Below are 15,556 nucleotides of genomic sequence, written 5' to 3'. Positions count from 1 at the left end.
GGACCCTGTTAATAGGGTTATTGTTACACGGCATTTCCAATGAAAATAGGCAAAAAAACTGAAAAAAGGGCAACATCCAATTGCAGAGTTGCTAGTCCAAAATAGTAGTGTAAGATTAATTAAGCAACACCAACCACACTATTAATAGAAGATGCAAATAAATTTCTCATGAACAATTATGTTATGACGAGGAGAAGCAACCTGTAATGATCAGAAGTAAAAAAATATAAAGTTGGTCGCAAAAATAATCATATGATTCTCGACCAACCAAGCAGCACTTATTAATTTACCAATTATGTATCCAAAAATAGGGTGGTCCTCTCCCCTCATTATGTGGATGAGAATGAGGATGAGATATGAAGTCTCTTTGTTAAATGCTTTTGTATGCTTCTTCTGCATTTTCTAGCCACATGCAAGAAAAGAATTAATTCACACCCCACGTACGTTGAAGTATATATCTCCCTATTAATTAGTCCGTAGCTGATAGTATAAGAATAATAAAATATTTGAGCTGCTCACTTTTTTCGGGTCCAAAACTTTTGGATTTATATATGACGTGTATGGGTAAAAATCGCTCCTAACACGTGGACCAACATGTGACTGACACGTGTCAGTTAAAACAATGGCGTAGAAAAATCTAATAATTTAGATAAAGATTTATGAAGAAGAAATTGATATACTATTAACATTAACCCAATAGAACATCAACGGGAACAACATACAGACACTCTTCGATTACGCATTAAATAGAATTATGCAAAGAATCACGAAATCGGTTTCGACAAATTTAATCAAAGAATTAATTGACAATCATTAATTCAGCAATTACTAAAAAGGAGATTATTATTGATTACTTTCTGCTTATTATTATTATTATTATTATTATTATTATTATTATTATTATTATTCTCTTATCATCAAGCTCTTGCTCATTCTTGGCAAAGGAGAAATCCATTACTACTATTCATCATAATTGGCATAAGTTTACTTTTTCCCTTTATTTACTTATTCTTTATCAACCTTTAATAACTCGCTTGTGTTAATTCAATCATTTTTATCAAATTACTACTAACTGTGGTTAACGTTATTTAACTTTTTAACTATTTGGGCAAAGTACGATTTTTGACTCAAACTGTTTGGCGCCGTCTGTGGGAATTCTACAGTTAGCCTTGTAGTTTGATATCTGTTTACGCAAGCGTTATTACTTTGGTATTTTCTTCTATTTTTACATTCAGATATGACAGGAGCCACACCTACACCCATTGACGAAAACAGAAACGTCAATGAGGAAGGATTGGTTGACACAACTACCTGGACAACAGGAAACATATCAATGGTGGAGCCAAATCAAGCTTCAATCCCGATAGGTGATTTGCAAGAATTTCTGAAAGGGGAGATGGCGGAGGTGATGAAACAAATAATGGTTGAAATGCGACAAAATCCCTCAAGACCACCTCAATTGAACGGGATTGCTGGTTCAAGTCTGTCAGTGCCCCTTGAGCAAAGAAACTTAAACGCCGCGCCAACCAACGCCGGTGATCTCGGCATAACAGCAGAAGCAACGGGTCATGGCGATGCTGATATCAACCCAATCATACCCGTACCAATATTGCAGCGGTTCGAGGAGCATATGAAAAAATTCAAAAAACACGAGGAGAGAATCAGTAGAATACCTGCAGCACCACCCGCTATCAAAAAAAAGGATGATAGTGACTACATATATCATCTATGGAAAGATTCTGCAGATTTGGAACATGTTCCAAAAAGTTTCAAGTTACCAAAAATCAAGAAATATGACGGAACTACCGACCCTCAAGATCACATCACTGCCTACACATCTGCTATTCGGGCTTGTGATTTGGCCCAAAGATGACTCGGTCTGTTATGATCAAACGATTTGGTCAAGTATTGACGGGAGGAGCACTAGATTGGTATGCAAGCCTATCCCCAAATTCGCTTGAATCCTTTGCGGAGTTGGTAGATAAATTCAAGAAGGCACACACTGGAGCAAGGAAAGCAGAGAAAAGAATGGAAGATATATTCAACATCAAACAAAGGAAGGATGAAACTCTACAAGAATTTGTTTATCGCTTCCAGAAATATCGCAACACCTTGCCGCAAATCGAAGATAAATGGGTTGGGATTGCATTCTGACATGTGTTACATCTTGATGGAACACCGGCAACAACGGATCTCGCCAAACACTTAGTTGAACATCTAGCGAAGACATGGGATGATATATATTATCAATACTGTTTAAAAATTCGGATAGAACAGGATATCATCAGTCCGATCATGAGGAAATCATTATTAACAACTAAGGATACATCAAGTAGAAGCTATTCCAGAAAAAGCGACGGAGATCGAATGTATAGAAGAGAAAAGTAGAAGCTATTCTAGAAAAAACGACAGAGATCGAATGTATAGAAGAGAACGTTATGATCCATATTATTCATGAGGAAGTCATGAAGGCACACGAAGAAATAATCAATATTTGCGCAGATCACCAGCAGCAGCAGGGACTTCCCAAGGAAATTACAACACCAGAGCTCTGAAACTCACAGACTATAATTTCTGTGTTTCGACATCAGACGTAGTTGCAACATTGGACAAATTCAGTAATAGGGTCAAATAGCCGGGAAAAATGAAATTAGATCCGAGTAAAAAAAAATCGCTTAATTTCTGGGAATTTCACAAAGGACATGATCACAAAATCGAGGATTGCCATGCATTGCAATTGGCAGTCACCGATCTCTTAGAGCAAGGGCATTTGACGAGTTGCTCGAGAAAGGCAAGCAAGCATATTATCGGAACAGGAGCGCGGAAAGGCTTGTCACCACTTCCTAAGCCAAAGTTAGTAGTTAATTTTATTACAGGTGGTATAGATGTCAACAACACAGGAGGGTTGGACGTCAACAAAGTCACTTACACTTCAGGCGTGAAGTTCAAAAGAGTAACAACCATAAATGAAAAAAGGGATAGGCTGGCTTTCGTCGAGGATTGTATCATCTTTGATGAAGCCGATGCCGATAACATGCAATTTTTGCATAATGATGGGTTAGTAATTACTTTGCGCATCTTAGATACTGATATTAAGTGTGTTTTTGTTGATCAGGGAAGTGCTGCCAACATCATAAACGTCGTGGTCATGGGTAGCAGAGATGAAATTGACGAGCAAAATAATCCATAAATCCATCATGGCGCGCAGAGTACCGCCGCGGCGCACGGACCTACGCGCCGACCATCCATTTCCTCGTGGCCGCCGTAGCGGGCAATGTACCGTTTACGGCGGTACCGCCATATGTGGGTAGACTGGACCGCGACAATGTGACTCGCGCCATTTTATGACGGGTCGCTATAGCGGTACTGGGCAGCCGGCGTGACGACCATTAGGAATGGCCGACGTAAAACAAGAGTCCTAATTTTATATACTTAGTTTTATTTTCTCTTTTCATAAAATACCAACACACTTCCCAACAAGCATCTAGAGAGAATTTTCAAGCTAGGGTAAGATAACCTTGAGAGGTAAGTTCCATTGCTTTTCATTCTATCATTCCTTTCCCCTTCGTTATTGTAATCATCTTCATGGATCTTTAATGGTGAAAGTGAAGTAGAAACCCTAGAATGTCAATAAACCTTCTAAACTTGATGGGTTGGGGTTATTATCACTTATTTATCATTTAAATGGATTGATTAGTTGCTATTTGTCATAAATTGAACCTTTAGAATCATAAACTAAGTGATTTGAGACCTAGGGTTCTATAAAAATGGTGTCTTTGCCATAGAAAACTGTTTGTAATGGGAATGTTTGATAGAATGTTGTATAAATTGATGTTGAATGAATACTAGGGGGCTTGATAGGTTGTTTATCAACTAGAAAATCATCCACCCTTAGGATAGGGAAAGGAAGGGTATTCCTTTGTGTTTGTAGAATTGAGCAATGTGACTCATCGAGCCTTCTATTTTTAGACCGTGAACATATCGAGGCTTTGAGGAAAGGAAAGGCCGTACAGCAGTAGCTGCGTGCTCCGCTCTACTTTGAGGTAGTTACGGTTTACTTCGGTTAGACTTTGGTTAGTTGATTGTATGTTTGGTGATCTCCTTAGAAGAAAACATGTCTAGTTTTCATGCATGGTATTGTGTGGTTTAATTCCTACATGAATGTGATTGATTGATTGATTGATTGTGTAGGCTCCGTGCCATTATTCCTGTGTCATTAATTCTACAGTAGATGTGTTGTGATGAGAAGCTAATATAATCTTCTCAAGGGTATTGTGACATGAAATGATGAGTTGATTGTTGATATTGGAAAGGTAAGAAACACTGTTCTGTAAGAGATATGGAAAGGCACTCATGTGACCTAGATTATGGGCTCGTGGTCCGAGGATCATTTTGGAAACGAGAGCTACTTTGATATGTGATGACCAAGGTTCGTTCTGGGATGGAGGTTTGTGCTTGGGTGTTACATCACAGAAAATTTCATGTCGTTGCCTAGTGAATAGGCTAACGCAGGGTAAGGAGTACATGATGCTTCTATAAGTAAGAAAGGTTATTTAACGGTTTTAATTAAGATTCTAAAGACATTGGAAGTAAGAGAAGAAAGTTTGTTAAAGAATGTTGAGCACAAGTTGTATTTTGAAGAAGGATGTGTAAAGTATCGAGTTAATGTCGACTTGATGATGTCTTAAAGAAGAGTTATAGCGCTCCTTAGATTGGTTATGAAGTGTTAAACAAGTGTCAAGAAGGTTCCATGAGGATTGGAGATCAAACGAACGGCGGAAACAATTTTTGAGAAATGGGGTTATACGACCGCTTATACGGTCCGTATAATATTATATGGTCCGTATAAGGGTCTGTATAACACCCAACAGGAAGATGTTTTCCCTGATGGTGAACTACGGACACTTATACGGACCGTACAATGTTACACGGACCGTATAAGTGGTCCGTATAATACCCGACGGCCGAATAAGTCAGTAAGTATAAATACATGTTTCCATTCTTATTTTCTCATTCTTTCCACTTCTCCATCTCTCTCAAGACTTCTAGAGGGTTCTACACATTTCAGAATCAAGAAAAGGAAATCAAAGGTTCATATCATAAATTCAAGTGAACCAAGTGCAAGAAGCTCATTAGGGTTCATCCAAGGCAAGAAATCCCTTTGGAAGTGGAGGGTTTTCCTCAAGTGGAGTATTGCTATCCAAAACTCATTCCTACTCAATCAAAGGTAAGTTTAATGATCATTCTATGCTATTTAAAGTATTGAGAGGTTGAAAGACTTGGATTATAGAAGGAAGTAGAAAATAGGTTACAAACGAATAAAGGATATACATTGTTAAGTAGATTAATATGAATCACGATTCTTGATATGTTGTGATTATAATTATTTTATGAATGATGTTAAGAACATAGGAGAAACATTAGATGAGGATGAATGTAATGTTGTATTATGATCATGATTATGGATGACCTTAAGAGGGAGTTATGGGAGTTGGATAATGATGAACTTGACAAAAGTTATTGATTAAGATATTATAAATGTTATCATTGACGTTTGGGAGTTGATATACGATATGGAGAAAGTAGTAGAAACAGACGAGATGCTGTTCAATTTTCTCTAGATTTAGTTCGAACGCGTTTATGTTAACGACTATCTAATATGAGTATGAACTCTTTTGAAGGTAGAAACGTGAATATTGGAGAGGAACGTTCAAGTGATAGAGTAGCTAAATGAAAAGGTATATGAGACTAGTCCCTTCCTTTCTAAGGCATGAATCTTATGACATGATTTTCCCTTATTCTTCATGACCTTCTTACATTTCGAAAATTATGAGTCTATGTTCATGAAGAGCCTCATATGAGATAGAGATAAAGATAAGAGATACGTTATGAGTATGATAATGATGATGATGAGCTTAAGTCTAAAGATTCTAAAGTTCATGATATAATACTTGTATAAGCTAATGATCCTAATTATGATTAATTGATGTCGTTCTTTGTGCTACACTCACCTTATATGCTAATTCCTTCAAGGTGAGGCAGAATGCTTATGAAACTCCATAATGGAATCGGGGGTTCACGACCTTATGTCACCCCGATAAAGTATAGTTATCTTTGAGTTCCTATGCATGCATTATGATGAGTGCATGATGATGATATTACACCGTGCCTATATGGTCAGGTAGATACCGTAAGGCGGGCAGCGTATACACCATGTCTTAATGGCATGGGCAGACACCACTAGTAGGCGGCATAAGATGGTTACCCCGGACGTGGGAGGCCTGGACGCGGGATAATGATTATGACCCCGTATCTATGTGGTCGGGCAGCTTAGATATGTATATGCATACATGACATGATGATGTTTATGAAATAACTTAGCATGCATTATTTCCTTTTTAAGTGACAGTCAGTCACAGGTTATTCTCCAGATGATGTCTCCTTAATTATTGATATGTCGTTATTGCTTATGCCTTACATACTCGTATACAATGATCGTGCGATATCCTTTTCTTTGGACATTTTGTGTTCATGCCCACGGGTAGACAAAGGAGAGGTGACCCGGCATTCATAGAAGGCGACCGGCGGTTACGAACTAGCACTCCATTATTCCGGAGGTGCTATTTGATTTATTATTTTGTGTACATATTTGGGCACGGCGGAGTCCTGTCCCGTCCTTATGTCTAGTACTCTAGTAGAGGCTCGTAGATACGTATGTGTGGGTGATATGGTCTCATGATTTCCCTCATTGTATGTATATATTATTTTGATAGATGAAGGGCTTATGTATATAAAGGCAGATATGTTTGAAATTGAAAAATGGTTTTCCTTATGATTAGATGTGTGAGGACAATAAATGTATGCAGGATAAGTTTGATGAGTATTAGAATGAGTGGTACTCGGTAGTTAGCTCCGGGTACCCGTCATGCCCCCTCGTCGGGTCGTGACATCGGGTCAGAGGAGTGGATCCGGAACGGGTGGTACATGGACACCATGGGTCCCCTGCAGGTCATGGCTACTGAGCTAAGATATCTTTTACGACATAAAACTAAAGAAGATTCTTTTTCAGAATTAGTACTCTCGTCAATTAGCCTGAACTCACTTGGCATACCTCCCGTCTTCTCGGGAATAGCATCTGACGATTCCAAAAGAAATTGTTTTCTCAATCTTTTCTTCTTCAAGGCAGGCTCGTCAATAGCCTTGGAATCCTTAACTTCGGTATTAGATCTCTTACCAGTAAGGGATCTTATCTTTTCTAATGTCGACCCTGCATCACTCGGAAGAGCCAGTCATTTCTTTGCTACGTGTTTCACCTTTTTAATAGTTAGAACTTCCGCACTTATTTCAGTATTTATGGCATGATTTACTTTGTTCTTTTGTTGTTAAATGAGTAATAATTGTTTAGCTTGGTTAATATAAAACCGGATGGAATGGATAGGTGTGTTGTATATTGGTTCGCCCACTAGGTTATAGATGGGTGCCGGTACCACGGCGGGTTGGATCGTGACAAAGTTGGTATCAGAGCTTTAGATTCGTTGATCTCATCGTACAAGGACATGCCTAGCGCGCAGTCTTGTAGATAGGTACGGAGACATCTGTACTTATCTTCGAGAGGCTGCCGGATACTAGGAAAACTTCCTTTTCTTTCTTCTTTCGTGCTACTTGATTTCAATTGGTATCTGCTGATTCAAATTGGTACTTGACTATCTTTCATTCTCTCGCAGAAGGCGAGAACACGCACGACAGCAGCTAGAAGTAGAGGTGGAGGCAGAGGAGCTGGCAGAAGGGCGGCCCCAGCTGGAGGCGACATCCCAGTGGTTGACCCTGTGCCTCCAGTGGTTCCTAATGAGGCAGTGGGAGATGCAACCCTACCCGGCCCGGCCCAGCAGGATGCCGGTTCCACGGGAGCTGCAGGTTGCTCGGGGTATACCGGATGCGCATGCACGAGTCGTATGGTTGCATGGGTTCCAAAGATAGGCGGGAGCTATACCGAGCGGGTCCGCGGTAGGGGCACGGGGGCGGCCCCCGCATCCTAACAGAGTACGAGGCTCCGGAGGTTCGGGGGCAGCGGTGGCACCTCGCTTGATGAGGTTCGGTTTTGAGGCCTTCCGAGGCCGATTGCGAGTGACCGAGTGATGACTAGGCGAAGAACATGATCTGTTTTGGAGGTTCACTAAAATGAAGCCTCCTGTGTTTTATGGTACTGAGTCGGAGGACGCATATGAGTTTATCATCGACTATTATGAAAGGCTCCATAAGATGGAAGCCGTGGATAAGTGTGGGTAGAGTTTGTTACCTTCCAGTTCTTGGGTGATGCCAAGCTTTGGTAGAGGGCTTATGTGGAGTGTAGGCGGGTTGGGTCTCCTTCGTTAACTTGGGTTCGGTTTACTCGTGTTTACCGGATAAGTACGTTCCGCGTGCTCCGAGGGGACCGCAAGGAAGGATGAGGTCGCTACTATTGGTCGTGGAACTGCCGTCTGTCATTGTATAGTCCCGTTTTCACTCCCTTTCTCGTTATGCACTTAAGTTGCTGCCCACTGAAGGGAAGAGGATACGGCAGTTCGTGAAGGGGTTGAACACCGAACTGCAGTTATCGGCTCTTCAGCTCGTAGCCACTAGGACTTCATTTCAGGAGATAGTGGATCATATCCGTATCGTTGAGGGGATTAAGCATGAGAGTTATACAAGGCAAGTTGAGAAGATGGCTCGTAAGGGCGTGTCACGACCCAACCGGAGGGCCGCGATGAGCACCAGGTGCTAGCCCACCCGGGCACCCCTTAGCATACTTATACATCACATTCTAGGTGAACCACGTAATTATATCATGCTTTTCGTTCATCATCATTCTAATCTCATTGGGCAACAACATAACTATATCATTGATAACATTTATGCCCATCTAAATGTACATGCGCCGACAAGGCGATCGAAACAACATCCCAAAATATAGGTCGACAAGGCCGAACATATCTAACCATATACACAATGTCTACGAGCCTCTAAGAAGGGTATATCATATCATATCATACGTAGACGGTGATTGTGATCCCGCCATGCCCATGAATATATACACAAAAGAATCTATACCAAAAGCCGCAATTTCCAATGAAATGGAGCTTCCGCTATGTCCCCGAGATAATGTACGGCTATGGATCCGTCGTCTCCTGCCTACTGGGCGGCACGACGTACGTCTACAAATAAAAAGACATCAGTACGAAGAATGTACTGAGTATGTAAAGCATGATAAGCATCAATATGGAAGCATAATGGATAACATGTGAAATAACATAAGATGGGAGATAATGACATCATCATCATAGCACTTACCTGCTTTTCATAGGGACGTTCCATCTCTATTTCGTACTCGCGTACATACATTCGTATCCTTGCTCAGTTATCTTTCGTGTCTATTTTCATATTCGTATTCATATCTCCTTTCATACTCATGCTCATATCATATACATTGCATATACATAGCCCTTACATTGGCACTTACATGGTCTTAACATATTCGTACTCATATTGATGTCATATACATATAAGATAATCGTACTCATAGACGTTATATACATAGCATAACCGTACTCATATAGATGTTATATACATAGCATTTACATAGCATACCCGACCACGAAGGTTCGGTGTTTCACGCACTCGGACCTACCAAGGCTCAAGTTATACATACCCGGCCCTACCAAGGCTCCGTTATCCGTACCCAACTCAGCAGCGATGCGCGCGCGCATCGTCATACATAGACATACATATATACATATTCATTATATTCTACCTAGCCATATGAGCCCGGTGTTCACAATAGCCTCTCATGGGCACATATACATATAATCTCATATCTATCTCTATCCTTTTTACTATCGTCATTCCTTACATTCTATCCTTAGAGTATTACTCGTCGTATAAGGAACTTAGTACAATCGTATCATTTGAGCATTACTAGCTTGATAGTTTCTGGAGCTAGGATCATGAGAGAGTATCATAAACTCGTAGGAAGATGAACATTTGACCAAAGAACCATGCCTTATGAAAGAAGGGTTAGCCTTACATACCTTTCGTGCAACTATTCTATCGCTTGTACGTTTTTCTTCAAAGCTCACGTTCTACCTTCATTGAAGTGCATACTCATATTAGATGATGGATAGCATTTAGCATTCATAACTAATTCTAGAGAAAATCGGACAGCATCTCCTTTATTTATACGACTTCCCTCGTACTACACATCAACTCCCAAACATCAATAACAACATTCATAATATCATCACAATAGCCTTTAATCAACCACATTACTTTTACTTCACACTTCACTTTAATTCATTCATATTCATAGTCATACCTCGACAATACGTTCATTCACATACAATGTCGATTCCATACTCTCAATACCATTTATAACACAATCATATTCATAATTTATCAAGAATCATGACTCATTCCAACATCTATTCAAAAGTGGCATTATTGCACATTCATGACCCATTTCTTATATTCTTTTGCAATCCAAGTGTTTCAACTTCCAAATACTTTAAACAACATGGAAACATCATAAAATTTACCTCAGAAGGTGTAGGAATGAACCTTGGGTGTGAATACCTCACTTGAGCAAAACCCTAGTTTTTCCTTCACTTGGATTCTTGCTTTGGATGAACTTTAATGGGTTTCTTATACTTGATCCACTTGGTTTGATGAAGTTGAACACTAATTCTTTTGAAAACTTATGGGAGAAATGTGGAGAGATGGTTTAGAGAAGGAGTGAGAGATGAAATGAAATGAAATAAAACTTGAACCTCATTAAATACACAAATCTGTCCTTTGATTGGAATGTACGGACCAACATACGGTCCGTATAATTTTCATGGGCCGTATGTCCGGACCGTATATTTGGTCCGAGTGAGGTATGCCACGTACCGAACCTACTACGGCTGACATACGGTCCGTATATTTTATACGGCCGGTATGTACGGCCGTATAATGCCCAAAGGATTCCGATCTTGTTCTCGTCGACTCGTTTGACCTCCAATATATGGAACCTTCTTGGCACTTGTCTAACACCTCAATACCAATCTAAGGGATGTTATAACTCTTCTTCATAATATCTTTAAGTCACCATTAACTCGTTACTCATAAATTCTTTCCGATACTTATCATAAGCTTTGCCTTCTCTTGGCAATCTTTCTCGTCTAACATCGAATGTCTTTGAAATCTTACTTAAGGTCATCAAATGCTACTTCTTACTTATCGAAACATCATATACTTCGTGCTCTTCATTAACTTATTCACGGTGCACCAACGAAAATTTTTTCGAGGTGTAACAGGGTGGGATGTTTAGTAACTCCTTCTCGAGGGGTCGAGTTCGGGTATATTCTAGAAGTGGCGCTCGGTTCGATCCGCGCGTGGGTGTCGGTGAGGGGCCCATGGGGGGAGAAAATTATCGGGCTTTCGATCGGCATGGAGGCTACCGCTTCATCGGCCCACGTTTGGCGGCCTACGCTAGACCGTGCGCCAGTGTGGTGAGACGGGGCGTAATAAGAGGAATTGCCCCGGACTTAGACAGAGTGGGCGGGGAACTCGGTATCGGACTCTTTGAGCTCCGTTGCACCGGATCGAGGGTAAAGATAGCGCAGAGCGGGGCGGGGCTACCTTGCTGCGGGTTGGGGTGGTACCGGCCCTAGCGAGGCGGACGACGGCTCGGCAGGCGGGGGTTCGGACTGAAAATGGTAATCGCGGTGGTTCCGGGCGGACGGGGGGGCGGTCGTTGTACGCCTTCTCGTGAGCACGAGGTGAGAGCCTGCGGTGCGATTATCACGTCTTATCTCCGTTTATGACCGTATGGCTGTTTTGTTTGATTCGGGTTCTACTTTTCCTATGTATCTACCTATTTTTGTAGGTCCGGATATGATGTGTGATACTCTTGATACCCCTATTTTTACGTCTACTCCTATTGGGGATTCTGTGGTAGTGGATAGCATCTACCCTTCGTGTGCAATTTTTTTTATGGGGGTATAGTACTTGGGCAGATTTAATGATCTTAGGCATGGTAGACTTCGATATTATTTTGGGTATGAGTTGGTTATCCCCGCATTATGCTATACTTGATTTCCATTCTAAGACCGTTACACTAGCCGGGCACACAGACTCGAGTGGAAGGGTAACCTTAGTCCCCTCCCTAAGAAAGTAATATCCTTTGTTCGTGCTAGGAAGGTAGTAGAGAAGGGTTGTTTATCTTATCTGACACATATCCGTGATACCAGTGCAGATACTCTATCCCTTGATTCGGTTCCAGTGGTATGCGAGTTTGCGGATGTGTTCCCTACGGACTTGCCTGGTATGCCACCAGATCATGATATTGATTCAAAATTGACTTAGACCCAGGGACTCATCCTATCTACATCCCACCTTATAGGATGACACCAACAGAACTCAGGGAACTGAAAGAGCAATTGCAAGATCTTCTGAGTAAGGGGTTTATTCGCCCGAGTGCCTCTTCGTAGGGTGCTTCTGTGTTGTTTGTTAAGAAGAAGGATGGGTCATAGCGTATGTGCATTGATTACCGTCAGTAGAATAAGGTAACTATCCGAAATAAGTATCCCATTCCCCGTATTGATGACTTGTTTGATCAGTTACAGGGAGCTTTTGTGTTCTCTAAAATCGATTTGATATCAGGGTACCATCAGTTGAAGATTCAGACAGAGGATATTCCTAAAATCGCTTTTCGGACTAGGTATGGGCACTATGAGTTCTTGGTTATGTCTTTTGGGCTTACAAACGCCCCAGCTGTGTTCATGGATTTGATGAACAGTGTGTTTAAGCCCTATTTAGACTCATTTATAATAGTGTTCATTAATGATATCCTGGTGTACTATAGGAGTAAGGAATAGTATGAGAAACATTTGAGAATTGCTCTTGAAGTATTGCGAGAGAAGGAATTGTATGCTAAATTCTCCAAGTGTGAATTCTGGTTGTCTTCTGTGTCTTTCTTGGGGCATGTTATTTCGAAGGAGGGGCTTATGGTGGATCCTCAAAAAATTCGAGCGATCAAGGAATGGGCTAGGCCCGCATCGGTGACCGAGATCCGTAGTTTTTGTAGGTACGGCTAGCTACTATAGTCGGTTTGTGAAAGGGTTTGCCTCTATTGCTTCTCATGTGACCCGTTTGACTCAGAAAGAGGTACCGTTCCAGTGGTTCGATGAGTGTGAGGAGAGCTTTTAAAAGATCAAAACCTTGTTGACCACAACATCGATTCTAGCATTGCTCGCGGAGGGCAAGGGTTTTATTATTTACTGTGATGCTTCACGTTCTGGTTTGGGTGCTGTTTTGATGCAGGAAAAGAAAGTGATTGCTTATACTTCTCGGTAGTTGAAGGTGCATGATAAGAACTATCCTACTCATGATCTGGAGTTAGTAGCGGTGGTGTTTGCGTTGAAAATCTGGAGGCACTACTTGTATAGTGTCCATTGTGAGGTGTACACAGACCATCGCAGTTTGCAGCATGTGTTCACTTAGAAAGATCTGAACTTTAGACAGCGGAGATGGATGGAACTGCCAAAAGACGAAGACATCACCATTTTGTATCACCCTGGTAAGGCTAATGTAGTAGCTGACACATTGAGTAGGAATTCGGCTAGTATGGGAAGTCTGGATCGTTTGATCTTTTCTGAGCGTCCGTTAGCTAGAGAGGTGCAAACTCTAGCTAACGGTTTTATGAGACTGAATATTTCTAACACAGGCAAGGTGTTGGCTTGTGTTGAGGCTCGGTTATCATTTTTAGAGCAGATTAAAGCTAAGCAGTTCGAAGATGCTAAGCTGTGTAAAATACGTGATAAGGTGTTGCGTGGTGAGGTCAAAGAGGCCGTGATTGATGAGGAGGGCGTGCTGCGGATCAAGGGGTGAGTTTGTGTGCCACGTGTGGGCGACTTAATTAAGACCATTCTGACAGAGGCTCATAGTTCGAGGCATTCTATCCATCCTGGCGCCACTAAGATGTATCGTGATTTAAGGCAACATTACTGGTGGACTAGGATGAAGCGCGATATAGTAGAGTTCATTGCTCAGTGTCAGAATTACCAATATTTGAAGTATGAACATCAAAAACCTGGGGGTACATTGCAGAGGATGCCCATTCCCGAGTGAAAGTGGGAAAGAATAGCTATGGATTTTGTGGTGGGTCTTCCAAAGATGCTAGAGAAGTTTGACTCTATCTGGGTTACTGTTGATAGGTTAACTAAGTCTGCCCACTTTATTCCGGTGAAGATAACTTATGATCTTTGAAAAATTGGCTACGGTTTACATTCGAGAGGTGCTTAGACTCCACAAGGTTCCTATCTCCATCGTGTCCGACAGGGGCACCATGTTCACATTCAGGTTTTGGGAGTGTTTGCATGAGGAGTTGGGTACGTGGTTAGATCTTAGCACAGCCTTCCATCCTCAGACTGACGGGCAGTCTTAGCGGACTATTCAGGTTCTTGAGGATATGCTTCGTGCGTATGTGATTGATTTCGGTGGGCATTGGGATCAACTCTTACCCTTAGCCGAATTTGCTTACAATCATAGCTATCACTTGAGTATTGATATAGCCCCATTTGAGGCATTGTATGGAAGAAGGTGTAGGTCTCCTATTGGATAGTTTAATGCATTCGAGGTGAGACCGTGGGGTATTGACCTTCTGAGAGAGTCCCTAGAGAAGGTGAAGGTGATTCAAGCCAAGCTTTTGGCAGTGCAGAATAAGCAAAAGGAGTATGCGGACCGCAAGGTCTGAGATCTTGAGTTTGAGGAAGGAGAGCAAGTGCGGTTGAAGGTCTTACCCATGAAGGGTGTAATGAGGTTTGGGAAGAAGGGCAAGCTTAGCCCGACGTTCATTGGTCCATTTGAGATTCTCAAACGTATGGAAGAGGTGGCTTACAAGTTAGCTTTACCTCCGGGTTTATTAGGCGTTTATCCGGTGTTCCATGTGTCGATGTTGAAGAGGTACCACGGCGATGGTTCCTATATCATCCGTTGGGATTCGATTTTGTTAGATGAAAATCTGTCGTATGAGGAAGAGCCCGTTGCTATCTTAGACAAGGATGTTCCCAAGTTGAGGTCCAAGGAAATAGCTTTTGTGAAAGTTCAATGGAAGAATCGACCAGTGGAAGGAGCTTCGAGAGACGAGAGTCCGATATGCGTAGCTAATACCCTCGGCTTTTTCGGCCGAGTCGGGTAACTCCTCCTAGATTTCTCACCCTTGTCCGTTCAGGACGAACGATCTTTTAATTGGTATCTCGCCGTAACGATCCTTCCTGGTCGTTATGGGAAATTAGGACTCAATTGGAAATTTTGAGGCCGCGTGTGGATTCGTGGGGTGTCTTTTTATATGTGTGCATGTTTTATATTGTGTTTTTGAGGCCTTGCACGAAATGTGGGGTGATAAGGGAAAAAACTGGACAAAATTGAGCTCACTGCCCAAAATGAGCAGCTTTGGAGGTAGGAGTACCGTTGTGGCGGTACTCGGACCGCTGCCAACGGCCATCCATTTCCTTAGTGGCCGCTATAGCGGGCAATGTACCAC

Source organism: Lycium ferocissimum, chromosome 2, assembly GCF_029784015.1.
Source record: "Lycium ferocissimum isolate CSIRO_LF1 chromosome 2, AGI_CSIRO_Lferr_CH_V1, whole genome shotgun sequence".
Classification (NCBI taxonomy): Eukaryota; Viridiplantae; Streptophyta; class Magnoliopsida; order Solanales; family Solanaceae; genus Lycium; species Lycium ferocissimum.
The sequence above is the reverse complement of the archived record's forward strand: the minus strand, read 5'-3'. Positions refer to the sequence as shown.